We start from the raw sequence: 12,876 nt of genomic DNA, 5'->3' as shown, positions 1-12,876 counted from the left end.
ATTGACAAAACCATAGGATAAGAGGGGTACAGCTTCGCACAATTCCCACCACCAGACCTCCGCATATCATCTCCTCCACTGATAGCTTTCCTATTCTTTAACCCTCTGGGAGTATGGACCCAAAGTCATTGTGGGATGCAGCAGGTGGAAGGTCTGGCTTCTGTAATTGCTTCCCCGCTAAACATGGAAGTTGACAGGTTGATCCATACTCCCAGCCTGTCTCTCTCTTTCCCTAGTGGGGAAAGGTTCTGGAGAAGCGGAACTCCAAGGCACATTGGTGGGGTTGTCTGTCCAGGGAAGTCTGGTCTCATCCTGCTAGCATCTGGAACCTGGTGGCTGAAAAGAGAGTTAATATACAAAGCCAAACAAATTGTTGAACAATCATGGACCTAAAACCTGGAATAGTGCATATGAAGAGTTGGGGGGGGTCCTCCATTTTGTAGATAGCTAGTATACATATCTTTGTTATATTTCAAAGGGCCTGTAGCTATACTAGTGGGGTTTTTTGTTTGTTTGTTTGTTTGTTTTATTTTGCCTGGGCCTGAAATCTGATATGCATGTGGATCCTAATTATTGTCTGGGGAGATGATGTCATGGCTGGAAAAAGGACCAGAAAGCTGGATCAGGGAAGAGAGTAGCTCCAAAATATGGGAAAGGGGTATAAAAATTACTATAAACCCCATCTATTTGATGTGATCTGGGGCCCATAATTAGCTTAGGAGCCTGTGTGACATCTACATCCCTCTAGCTCACATTCTGTGGTCATGAGTAGGAACATTCCATGCTGCCCCAGTATCAACCCATCTTACTCAGATGTAGCATAGAGTATGTTGTCCATCCTCCCTTTGGAGGATGGAACATTCTCTACCATTGTTGATCCAAGTTGAGGGCAAAGTCCTATGGGGGCCCACAAAGGGGTCTATTGTGTTGTTCCCGATAGAAATGACTGGTAACAATGGAGAGAGGGATTTATTTGAGGCCTAGGCCCATCAAGTCTGTTTGGGAGACTCAGGACTCCCTGATAAGGCCCAGCTGGTGGAATGGCCTGATAGTGACTAAAGAGTCATCATTAAAGTATGCCAGTCTCTTGCCCTTATTCAGCTTTTGCAGTCCTTGCTTTGATAAGGTTAGGTTTGGAGTGAGAGAACTGTAATAGGAAGTAGTTGAGGAGTGTATCTAAATCTAAGTGGACGCTATTTTATTATGAACTTTGTACTAATTCACTAAGACTATAGTGTATTTTTGCTTTCAGGTATATATTTTGCCCTAATTTATGGATACATGTGAACATATGCTCTATCTTACGGGACCTGTTCTATATCTAGGTTTTGGGACTTTGTTAGGAAGTGAACCTCCTGGAATGGAATTAGAGAATAGCATGAAAGGCAAGTTTTCACCCGAGTGATGAGGCTGAAGGGTTGGCGTTCCATGCCTGATGTCTCTGTATGCAGTCTGAGGTGAAGCATGCTGAGATGGTACTCATTGCATTGATTAGGTTGGAATCGGCGGATGCAATATCATTTGGCCTGACTTGAGAGAAGCATGCAGGGAGGTGGCATTCTTCTAAGCAACATTTAGTATCCGTAAATTAGTTTGAAAGGTTTATCTGAAAAATCACAAGCTATATATGTCTTTCTACTACATCCCTTAGAATCAGTCTAAAAGAAAGAAATAATTCTAGGCTTTGATGACAAGTAATGCTCTGGCACTTTTCTACCACTGCAACCAACAATTCCACACTATGTCACTCACTCCAGGGTGAGTGCTGTAGATTTGTTCTATTTCTACTTGAGGGTAAAACTGAATAAGAGACAACAATTCCATTTTAAATTGAGGTAATATGTATAAATGATCTAGAAAACTTGAGAAACAAGAACATAGACTTCTAAGTCAGTCGCTTTTTTTTCTTTACCTTTTACATATATGCAGCAGGCTCAGAATAATGTGCTAGCAACCTGTTGTAAAGCAGTTTTAAATGTCACTATACAGAATTATTCACTCTTGAAATGTGATAAAACCAGTTTTATAATAAATTGTTGTAGAAAATGCAGTTCCATTAATTATTCAATAGGCGCTAATAGCATATCTACATCAATGCCTCTACATTAAAGTGGCAATAAAACAGATATTTCATATTTTTAAAAGTCAAATAAGAAAATAATATTTTAATTGACTGGACTGAAACATTTTTGCTTCTTATAAATTATTTTATAGATGTTAATACAAATGAAAATAATGTTTTCATTTTATATGATATTCAGTCTCTAGAGTACAAAAGATTTATATAATACAAGTGCAATTGAAAGAATTAAAATGGAATTGTGTAATGTAGTTTTAAAGCCTTCTTTATAATCCTTAACCAGGAATGTGTCTTAAATATAGTGTATTTATGCTGTCTGCTGGTGATGGTCCCTGGAACTAGAACTATGTATTCAAATTAACAGGCTCTTTTATCAGATAATTCAGCATTTTCACACAAAAATTACTAGTGGCATGCTTTATATTTCATAGAGGACTTTGAAACTAGAGAAATGCACAATAGTGGTTCTCCTTAATAGACAGCAAAAGGATGATTTTTACAAAATCACTTTTCTGTTAGTCTCCTAATCCCAATACATCAGAACAGATGTTAAAATAAACTCTGTAAAAATTAAACATTTGCAAAATACCACCTGCTTATGAAGAGATTAAACAACCAAAATTCTTATTTCAGATTGTGTGCATGGGTGGATAAATTGGAAGACAGTTGGATATTGTCCAACAAAGTTAAACAAGAAGACATGCCATGATCCACAAATCCACTAAGAAATACATACAGGATGTTTGGAGCAGCATTGCTCCTAAAAGCAAAAACTGGAATCAATCCAAATGGCCTTTCACTAGAACATAGATTATGAGACAAAGAGATTGGATTTCAGTGAATGGAATATTCATTGTATGAATATGCACTAGACTATCTTATAGCAGAGAACAGTGAATGAATAGCAGCTGCAGGCATCAGTAAGTATGAAGTTCAAAAATGAGTCACAGGAAAAGATATGCTCTAGGATACCCATCTAGTACTGAAGGATGGAACTGTAGATCGCAAATTGTTAATATGCTAGAAGTATAAAATAAAAGCTAGAAGTTGAGATCATAGAGAATTGATATAATATATTTCTGGTGTTCAGTAGAATTTACTACTGAACCCATTCAGACCTGGTGTTTTATGTCTTGGAAGGTTATTAATTATTGGTTCCATTTATTTAATAAAGGCCTACTCATTTAATCTATTCCAATTTCTATATATAGGAAAAGAAATCATGGGGACTGGGTGTTAGTGCACCTGGTTGAGCACACATGTTACAATGTGCAAGGACCCATGATCAAGCCCCCAGTCCCCACCTGCAGGAGGAAAGCTTCGCAAGTGGTGAAGCAGTGTTGCAGGTGTCTCTCTGTCTCTCTCCCTTTCTATCAATTTCTGGCTGTCTCTTATCAAAATAAATAAATATTTTTAAAAATTGAGGGTTAAAAGAAAAAGAAACCAGACACTGAGGCGTCAACCAGGATGTGACCTTAATCTAGGTTTTATCAGATTGTTTATGATCTCTTTTCCCTGTGTTAACTTGATAACTTTTTGATATTTTATTTATTTATTGGCTAGAAAGAGAAAATGAAAGGGAGGGGTGAGACAGACAGCAAGAGCAAAACCTGCTGTACTGCTTCACTGTTCATAAAGCATCACCCTGCAATAGGTACCTGGAACCATTATAATACGCATTATAATGTGTGCTCAACTAGATGTGTCACCACCGAGCCCCCGATAGCTTTTTTGTTTTTTTTAAATAGAAACAGAAAATGACCACAGCACCAAAGCTTCCTCCAATTCAGTATAGGTCAGACTCAAACCTGGGTTAAATGCATGGCAAAGCAATACACTAAGTGTGCTATTTTGCCAGCCCAATCTGATAACTTTTAAAATGTGTCTCACCTTTATTGAGCCATACCAGAACTTCAATTTAGTTTTCATATTTACTATGCTCTTACTGTTTTACTGCATGTTTTGTCATCAAAACCACCCCCTTTTTTCTCAGATAGAGAGGCAGAGACAGAGGGAGAGAAAGACACACCACACCAAAGCTCCCTCCAATATGGTGGGGACAGGGCTGGAACCTGGACCAGGCACATAACATATCTTCTATCCAGTAGTGCTGTCTTGCCATGCCTGCTTTTATTGTACAGAAACAATAATGATCAGAACACACAAAATATTGTAAAGAGGTATGAATATGAATACCGATCACTCTTAGTAAACATGCATCTCCTTGAGAAGTAAGCTTACAATCATAGTCTACCGGCCTTGTGGCTGGTGCCTGTCCTGGCCATCAGTTGACTTACTTTACTAGAACAATGGGGAGCTCTGGTTAATTCGATGAATTGGTTGAATAGATACCAAAGATACCGTTCTGTTAAATGAGCTCATAACACAGTCAATGACTTATTAAGTGTTTTAATACAAAATAAATCTGAACTAAAAAACAGTAGGGGCTTGACATCTGTTGTCTCTCACTTAATCTTCTAGTAATTCAGTTATCTCCCTGAACAGTGGGGAATCATAGGTACCCACTGTAGGAGTATTCTAGACTAAGGAATCTCTTGGGACTCCTTGAGGAGAAATAGAAGAAAATACATTTTAAAAGGATTGCATACATTTAATAATACAATCCTGTCTCTAGAATACATGAATCTAAGGTCTTTGTTTTAATAAAATTAACTTCCATAAAGAAATATCATTTTATAGTACACCAGATGGCTAGGAATAATAACATTTTAAAATTATTATACGTAGAGCCATAACCACATTTTTATTATAACAAAAATTAAAATTTTGAATTACATGTGCCAAATATTGGTAGCTTTGTATGTCCCTGGTTAAAATAGAAAGTTTTGTCTAATTACTGAACTTATGCTTTACAAAATATCATCTGGGTGTGGTTTTTGATAGGTATTGTTAAATCTGAAAGAATATATCTCAAAGTGGAAAAAAAGGTAATTTCTAATGGTAGGAGGAAAAAAGATTGAGTGTGGAGTGTGAATTTTCAGAAAAAAAATGAGTTACTGCTTTCTTATCTCAAAAAATATTTGTTGGCGCTAGAAGGAATGTTAAGTGAGCTAAGTCAGAAAGACAAAGAGGAGTATGGGATGATCCCACTCATAAACAGAAGTTGAGAAACAAGAACAGAAAGGGGAACTCAAAGCAGGATCTGAAGGAGTTTGGAGTAGGGCACCAAAGTTAAAATCTCTGGGTAGAGGGTGAGGGTAGATGCTCAGCTTCACTGAGGGAAGGGGAGGATGGGATGGGACACAATATTTTGGTGGTGGGAATGGTGTTTATGTGCACTCCTATTAAGTTGTAGTCATATAAATCAGTATTTAATTAATAAAAATTGTTTGCAGAGACAAAATAAGACTACAGAAATGTTGGGGATCAAGTAGTGGTGCATCCGGTAGAGCATACATATCATAATGTACAAGGACCTGGGTTCAAGCCCTCAGTTCCCACCTGCAAGAGAGAAGCTTCATTAGCGGTGAAGCAGTGCTGCAGCTGTCTCTCTCTCCCTCTCTCTCTCCCTCTTCCCTCTTGATTTCTCTGTCTCTATCCAATTAATTACTTAAAATAAAATAATTGGAGGTGGGAAAATATTATAAAGAAGACAACAGAAAATTCAATAAAAGTGATGTTTTAAAAATGAACAAGTTAGAGATATCAACACTCCTCCCAACCCCCAGCCCACCCCAGAGTCAGAAACCTAGCTTTGATTCTCCAGGAACCTATGAATAGCCTGCTATGGGTCAGAGCCTTACTGATAACATAAACAGAAATTGAACACATAATTGCATACACTACTCACTGGGTCTTCATCAAGGTCATCCCTGTGGTCTTCATGTTAGGGAGGCTGAGAGAGAAGAGGGAAAAGGAGGATTGCTCTCTCAGAGGAGAGAAGGTGGAGGAGGTGGCAAGGGAGGCAAGAGAGGCAGGTACAGTTGATGTGGCTTTATGGAAATGCATCCTCATTTTTTTCTTCATGGCTTTCCCTTTACATTTACCTTAAAAAAAAAATGCTTCTCTTTGGTTGTGGTGCTTTCACCATTTGGTTCCATTGCAGAGCCTGTAAAATTCAAGGGTCCGTATTTCAAAAGTGAGCAACACAATCTTAAACAGTAGAAACGCTTCTGCTAGACTGTCTGGCGTCAACTCAGTTTCTGGTGCTGTTTTGGAAGTGCTCATCTCTGTTAAACTGTCTGCTGTTAATTCCATAGGTGTACTGTCTAGTCTCTGTAGGTGGACCTGTGCAATTCAAACAGTGCTGGTTGGTGGTCAACTGTACTTTCTTTACAAACACTTTTACTGGTATCCATTGTTTTTATCTCTGTCCCTTCCTTCCTCTTCCATCTCCCCCTTAAACTCCCCTTCTCTATCTCTCTCCCTCTCTACTTCTCCCCTCATGCTCTCTCCCATCTTTCTCCCTTCCTTCTCTCTTTCATGAACGGACTTAGAAGTAAATATCTTACCCACAACGACCCTGGATCCATACTCCCAGAGAGACATAGAGAATGGGAAGGCTATCAAGGGAGGGGATAGGATATGGAGATCGGGTTATGGGAATTGTGCGGAATTGTACGCCTCTTATTCTATGGTTTTGTTAATGTCTCCTTTCTTAAATTAAAAAAAAAAGAAAAAAGAAGTAAATATCTTAAGTGAAAATAGAAAACTTATCTTAAGATAAGAGATACTAAGATAAGAAAATTTTAAGTTATTAAAGTTATCTTTATAATGCAAAAGATATTAAAGATAAAAATAAAAAGATAGTCAAGACTAAGATTTAAGATATAGACTATATTAAGATATTAAGAGAATAAGAATCACAAAATAACTGGAAGTGTTTTATAGGAAATCTATCAAATGAAATCATCCCCGTTTTGTCCACCTTTCTATGTGTGCCGCTTGTTTTCTTGCCCTGGTACTACATGAAAACACCATGGCATTGGGGGAGGTCCCAGAGTAGTTGTATATCTCCTTCATTCTGTCTCTGTCTCTATATAGCTATCTGAAATAAAAGGATGAAAAAGTCAGCCCAGCAGCAATGGAATCTTGACTGGTTGAGGCCCTTGTGGAGAAAAAAAAAAAAAAAAGAAAGAAAATGGGAAATTAAGCCCTTTTCAAGTAATCAATTACTATTTTAGTTTTGCATCATAGAGCAAATAGATTTCTTATTTTACAATAGACTCATACACTTGAACAACAAAAAGAAACCATCACCTTCGTTTTCTTAAAATGAAATCTGTCTCTTTGTGAAACTACGGTAGTTATCATTGGGAGGGTGGGAGCACAGAACTTTGATGGTGAGTGTAGGATGGACTGTTTAAAAATTAAGCCTGTCTCTAATTTAAAAAACAAAAAGGTATTCCCAGACAATCATGAGCATTAGCTGTGAATATTAAATCAGTTTATGGAAATGAATATACCCCGATCTGAGACACACAAAAATATGTAAAAATACATGATTAATTGTTCAGAGATCAAAATGAAAGTGACAGTGAATTGTTAAACACAAACTTTCAGGGCATTAAGAAAAAAAATATTTCTTTAGGCAGTGGCAAAATTATATTGACTGAAGTTTTGTGTGTGTGTGTGTGTGTGTGTGTGTGTTTATGATTCTACTTTATCTTTCTTGTCTTGTTAAATTTTGTGATACCTTGTCAAGTAAAGATAAAGAGTTAGTAGGAACTTCAGCTTCATTTATTTCACTCCCAGGCAACAGTCAAAACTGCTGTTAATTACCCTTATTCTACATCAGCCAAATTGTTCCCTACAAAGGTATAACCTTGTCTCTTAGTCTTAGTTGTCAACTCTGATTGCTAAATTACCTTTTTATTTTTCCCTAATATGGTTCTCAGACCTACTACATTTGCAACACCACTACTCCTAGCCAATCATTTCATTCTGAGACAGAAAGAGAGGGAGAGGGGAAGGTGGAGGAAGGGAGATAGGAAGGAAGGTGTGTATAGGACAGATAGAGAGGAGAGACAGCTCAGTACTGCTCCACTATCCATTGGCATATCCCTGGTACTATCCACAGTATTCTCATGTGGTGCTGGAGCTCAACCCAAGACCTCATGTATGGTAAGGTACATGCTTTAGCGATAGCCCTGGAGGCAATAAAGAAATTAATTAATTAATTAAATGGGAAAAGAAGTTGAGTAGACATTTTACCAAAAATGATGTATGAATAAACAGTGCATGAAAAAATGCTGGACATGGCTAATCATTAGACAAATATTTAGCAAAACTACAATGAGATCCCACTTCTTGCTCATTTATTATAAAGAAAGCAAACAAAGTAAGAGTCTGCCAGGATGTGGAGAAATTCTCTCTTTGAGAGAGAGAGAGAGAGCCCAAAGCAATAATGCCTCCTTCGATGTGCTGAGGGTCAAATGAGCTATTTCAGGGGCCTGGTGGTGGCATACCTGGTTGAGCACACCTATTACAATGTGCAAGGACCCAGGTTTGAGCCTCCAATCCCCACCTGCAGGTGGGAGGGCTTTCCTAGTGGTGAAGCAGTGTTGCAGGTGTCTCTGTCTCTCTCCCTCTCTATCACCCCTTCCCTCTTGAAAATATGTCTCTATCCAATAAATAAATAAATATGATTTTTAAAATGAGCTATTTTACAGACCTGAGAAATTGGAAATCTTGTATATTGCTGGCATGAAAGTAAAATGCAGCTCCCAGGGAAAACAGTACAGTGGTCCCTCAAAAAGTTAGAAATAGAATCACTATATGGTCCAGCTATTCCAGTTCTGAGTATGTATCCAGAATAATTAAAAGTAAGTGTTTAACTTAGTCAGCCAGCACTGAAAACTGCAAATGCATCTCCACTGTGAGTGCTCCGAGCCAGGACAGACACACATGCTACTAGACTTGTTTTCCCATTCAGACATGAATATTTGGTTATACTGTATAACTAGAGAATATCCCTTCAGTGTTAACTTTCCTGATTTTGATCTTTGGTAATCGCTAGTTAAAATAATATTTGAGGGCTTTACTAGTGATTTAATAATGATTAACAAGATTGTAGGACAAGAGGGGTATAATTACACACAATCCTCACCACCAGAGTTCCATATCCCATCTCTTCCATTGGAAACTTCCCTATTCTCAGTCCCTCTGGGAGTATGGACTGAAATTCTTTTTTAAGAAAATATTTATTTATTTATTCCCTTTTGTTGCTTTTGTTTTATTGTTGTAGTTATTATTGATGTTGTCGTTGTTGGATAGGACAGAGAGAAATGGAGAGAGGAATGGAAGACAGAGAGGGGGAGAGAAAGATAGACACCTGCAGACCTGCTTCACCACTTGTGAAGTGACTCCCCTGCAGGTGGGAAGCCAGGGGCTTGAACTGGGTTTCCTACACCGGTCCTTGCACTTCGTACCACGTGTGCTTAACCTGCTGCACTACCACCCAACTCCCTGGACTGAAATTCTTTATGGGGTGCAGAAGGTGGAAGATGTGGCTTCTGTAATTGCTTCTCCACTGAACCTGGAGGTTGTCAAGTCAATCCATACTCTCAGCCTGTCTCTATCTTTCCTAGTGGGATAAGGCTCTGGGGGGTTGAGGTTATAGGACACATTGGTGAGGTCCTCTACCCAGGGAAGTTAGGATGGCATTATGGAAGCATCTGCAACTTGGTGGCTGAAAACTGGTAAGATATAAAGCAGGACAAATTGTTTAATAATCATAAACCTAAAGGTAAGAATAGGGCAGATGGAACTAAGGGTCTTGATGTAGGGAAAAGCTAGGGAGTCTATTTTAGGTATATTCCAAGAGTCCTGTGACTTTAGTAATTTTTTACAATTTTTATTTATAAAATGGAAACACTGACAAGACAAGAGGATAAGAGGTGGTACAATTCCCACCACCAGAACTCTGTATCCCATCCCCTCCCCCTGATAGCTTTCCTATCCTTTAACCCTCTGGGAGTATGGACCCAGCCAGGGTCATTATGGGGTGCAGAAGGTGGAAGGTCTGGTTTCTTTAATTGCTTCCCTGCTGAACGTGGGTGTTGACAGGTCGATCCATACTCTCATCCTGTCTCTCTCTTTCCCGAGTGGGGCAGAGCTCTGGGGAAGCAGAGCTCCAGGACACATTGGTGGCGTTGTCTGCCCAGGGAAGTCCGGTTGGCATCATGGTAGCATCTGAAATCTGGTGGCTGAAAAGAGAGTTAGCATATAAAGCCATACAAATTGTTGACTAATCAGGAACCTAAAGGCTGGAATATTGCAGATGAAGATTTGGGGTCTCTGTTGTGGAAATAGCTAGTAGGTCTATTTCAGGTATATTCCAAAGGGCCCATGACTTTATTAGTTTTAGCCTGAGCCTGACATCTGATATGCAAGTGGACGCAAGTTATTGTCTGGGGAGATGATGTCATGGGTGGAAAAAGCTAGAAAGCTGCATCAGGGCAGAGAGTAGCTCCCAAATATGGGGAAAGTGTATAAATATTGTTGACTGTAAATCCCGTTGATTTGATCTGGGGCCCATATTCAGCGTAGGAGCCTATGTAACCTCTGCATCCCTGTAGGTTTGAACTTGCATTCTGTGGTCACAGCTAGGAACATTTCAGGCTGCACTAATTTCAGGACCCATCTCCCTCAGGTGGTAGATAGAGTATGTTATCCAACCCCCCTTTGGAGGATGGAATATTCTCTACCATTGCTGATCCACATTGAGTGCAAGGTCCTATGGAGGCCCCCAAAAGGGTCCATTATGTTGTTCCTGATGAAGATGAGCAGTGACGATGGAGAAGAGGGATCTATTTGAGGTCTAGGCTCATCATTTCTGTGTGGGGACTTTAGTAATTTTTACCTAAACATGATAACTAACATTCAGGTGGACTAAAAATATTGTCTAGGAAGATAGTGTCAGAGTTAAGAATAGGGCTAGAAAGCTGGACTAGGGAAGACAGTAGCTCCCAAATATGAGGAAAGTATATAAATACCATTAACTGTAGACCCCATCAATAGGGCCCATATCTATTCATACTTATGGGGTTTATTTCTTAGAAAATATGTAATGAAAGTGTTTAGGACAAAAGGATAGTTTGTACTACTTTCAAATGATGGAAAAGGGGTATGTGTGTAATAGAGAGAATAAAGTAGATGTGGAAAAATACAAACTGGTGAATGGAATGTACTAGTTTAATATTAATTTTCTGTAAGTTTTAAACTATTTGCCTTGGGAGGGGGGCTAGCAAGATAGCACTCCTGGGAGGATGCCTGCTCTGTATGACCTTCACTGCAGCCTTTCCCTCACTCCCTTTTTCTTTGTCTCTGTTTTCCTCTACCTGGAGGTGAAAAAGAAAACGTTGGCCTGGAGTGGCGAACAGCCCCCCCAAACAAACCGTATTTTCATATTAAAGGAAATTTTGTATATAACCAATCTTTTGTCAGAAATGTGCTGTAAAAGTGTCTTTTCCCATTTATTTGGTTGCCTTTTCATTTTTCATTAGTTTCTTTTATGTGTGAAAGTTCTTTTTTAAATTTGATTTTTAATTATCATTATTTTATTTGATAGAGAAGCCAGAAATCAAGAGGGAATGGAATGATAGAGAGGGAGAGAGATTGAGAATAGATATGGGTCCTATCGATGGAGTCTACAGTTAATGGTATTTACATACTTTCCTCATATTTGGGGACTACTCTCCGACCTGATCCAGATTTCTCACCCTATTCTTAGCTCTGACACCATCTTCCCAGACTCTATCTCTCTTAGAAGATAAAGAAACACCTGCAGCCCTGCTTTACCACTAGCAAAGCTTTCCCCCTGCAGGTAGGGACCAGGGGCACTGTAATGTGTTTGTTCAACCAGATGTGCCACCACCTGGCTCCAACTTGTTTAGCATGATTCTATTTGTTTATTCTTACTTTAGTTTCTCTTGTCAATAAGGTTTAAATTCCAAATATATTTTTAATATTAATGCCCTGTAGCATATAACATATATTTTCTTCTATATACTTTACAGTTTCAGGATTAATATGCAAGTTTTTAAATTTTTTTTGAGTTAATTTTTATGTGTTGTGCTAAGTAATGGTCTAAATTTCCTTTATATGAGGGCCAGTTTTTTTCCAACATTATTTGTTGAAAAGATTTTCCCTTTGGGGACTGGGCAGCAGGTTAAGGGCACAGGGTGTGAAGTGCAAGGACTGACATATGGATCCCAGTTCGAGCCCCTGGCTCCCCACCTGCAGCGGGGTCACTTCACAAGCAGTGAAGCAGGTCTGCATGTGTCTATCTTTCTCTCCTCTCCCTGTCTTTGCCTCCTCTCTTGATTTCTTTCTGTCCTAGTTCAGATTCAGTCCCCAGCACCACCATGTGCCATAGTTGAGTAGTGCTCTGATAATTTTAAAAACATCATAAAAAATGTGCACAGTTTTCAACTAACTACATATCCAAACTCAGAATTTCTAGAAACTAAACTCAAAGTTCATAATCCTAATTTTGAAGAAAACATTGATGTGCATTTATGGAGAAAGCAAGAAAGATCCCCAGGGATCCTTCTTAAAGAATCTCTTTTTAACTGGAAAATGGTTCCTTCCTACCAAAAAGCACTAAGACAAAGTGATAGACTAACTCCTCTCTATACCTTCAAAGAGAAACCAGAGGCCACACAAACTAGGAACATACTGATTTGAGGTTACTAGATGTGGACCAGGTGGCCAGTTTGGAATAAGATAATTAGATAAAGCTGGGGACCTCTAAATGGTCCACCCAGTTCTCACCCAGTTCTCTAAATGCTAGCTTTGGGGCAGGACAGAGAAATACATCACCAGGCAGAGCA

Source organism: Erinaceus europaeus, chromosome X, assembly GCF_950295315.1.
Source record: "Erinaceus europaeus chromosome X, mEriEur2.1, whole genome shotgun sequence".
In the NCBI taxonomy this organism is placed as follows: Eukaryota; Metazoa; Chordata; class Mammalia; order Eulipotyphla; family Erinaceidae; genus Erinaceus; species Erinaceus europaeus.
This window is presented reverse-complemented; position numbering follows the sequence as displayed.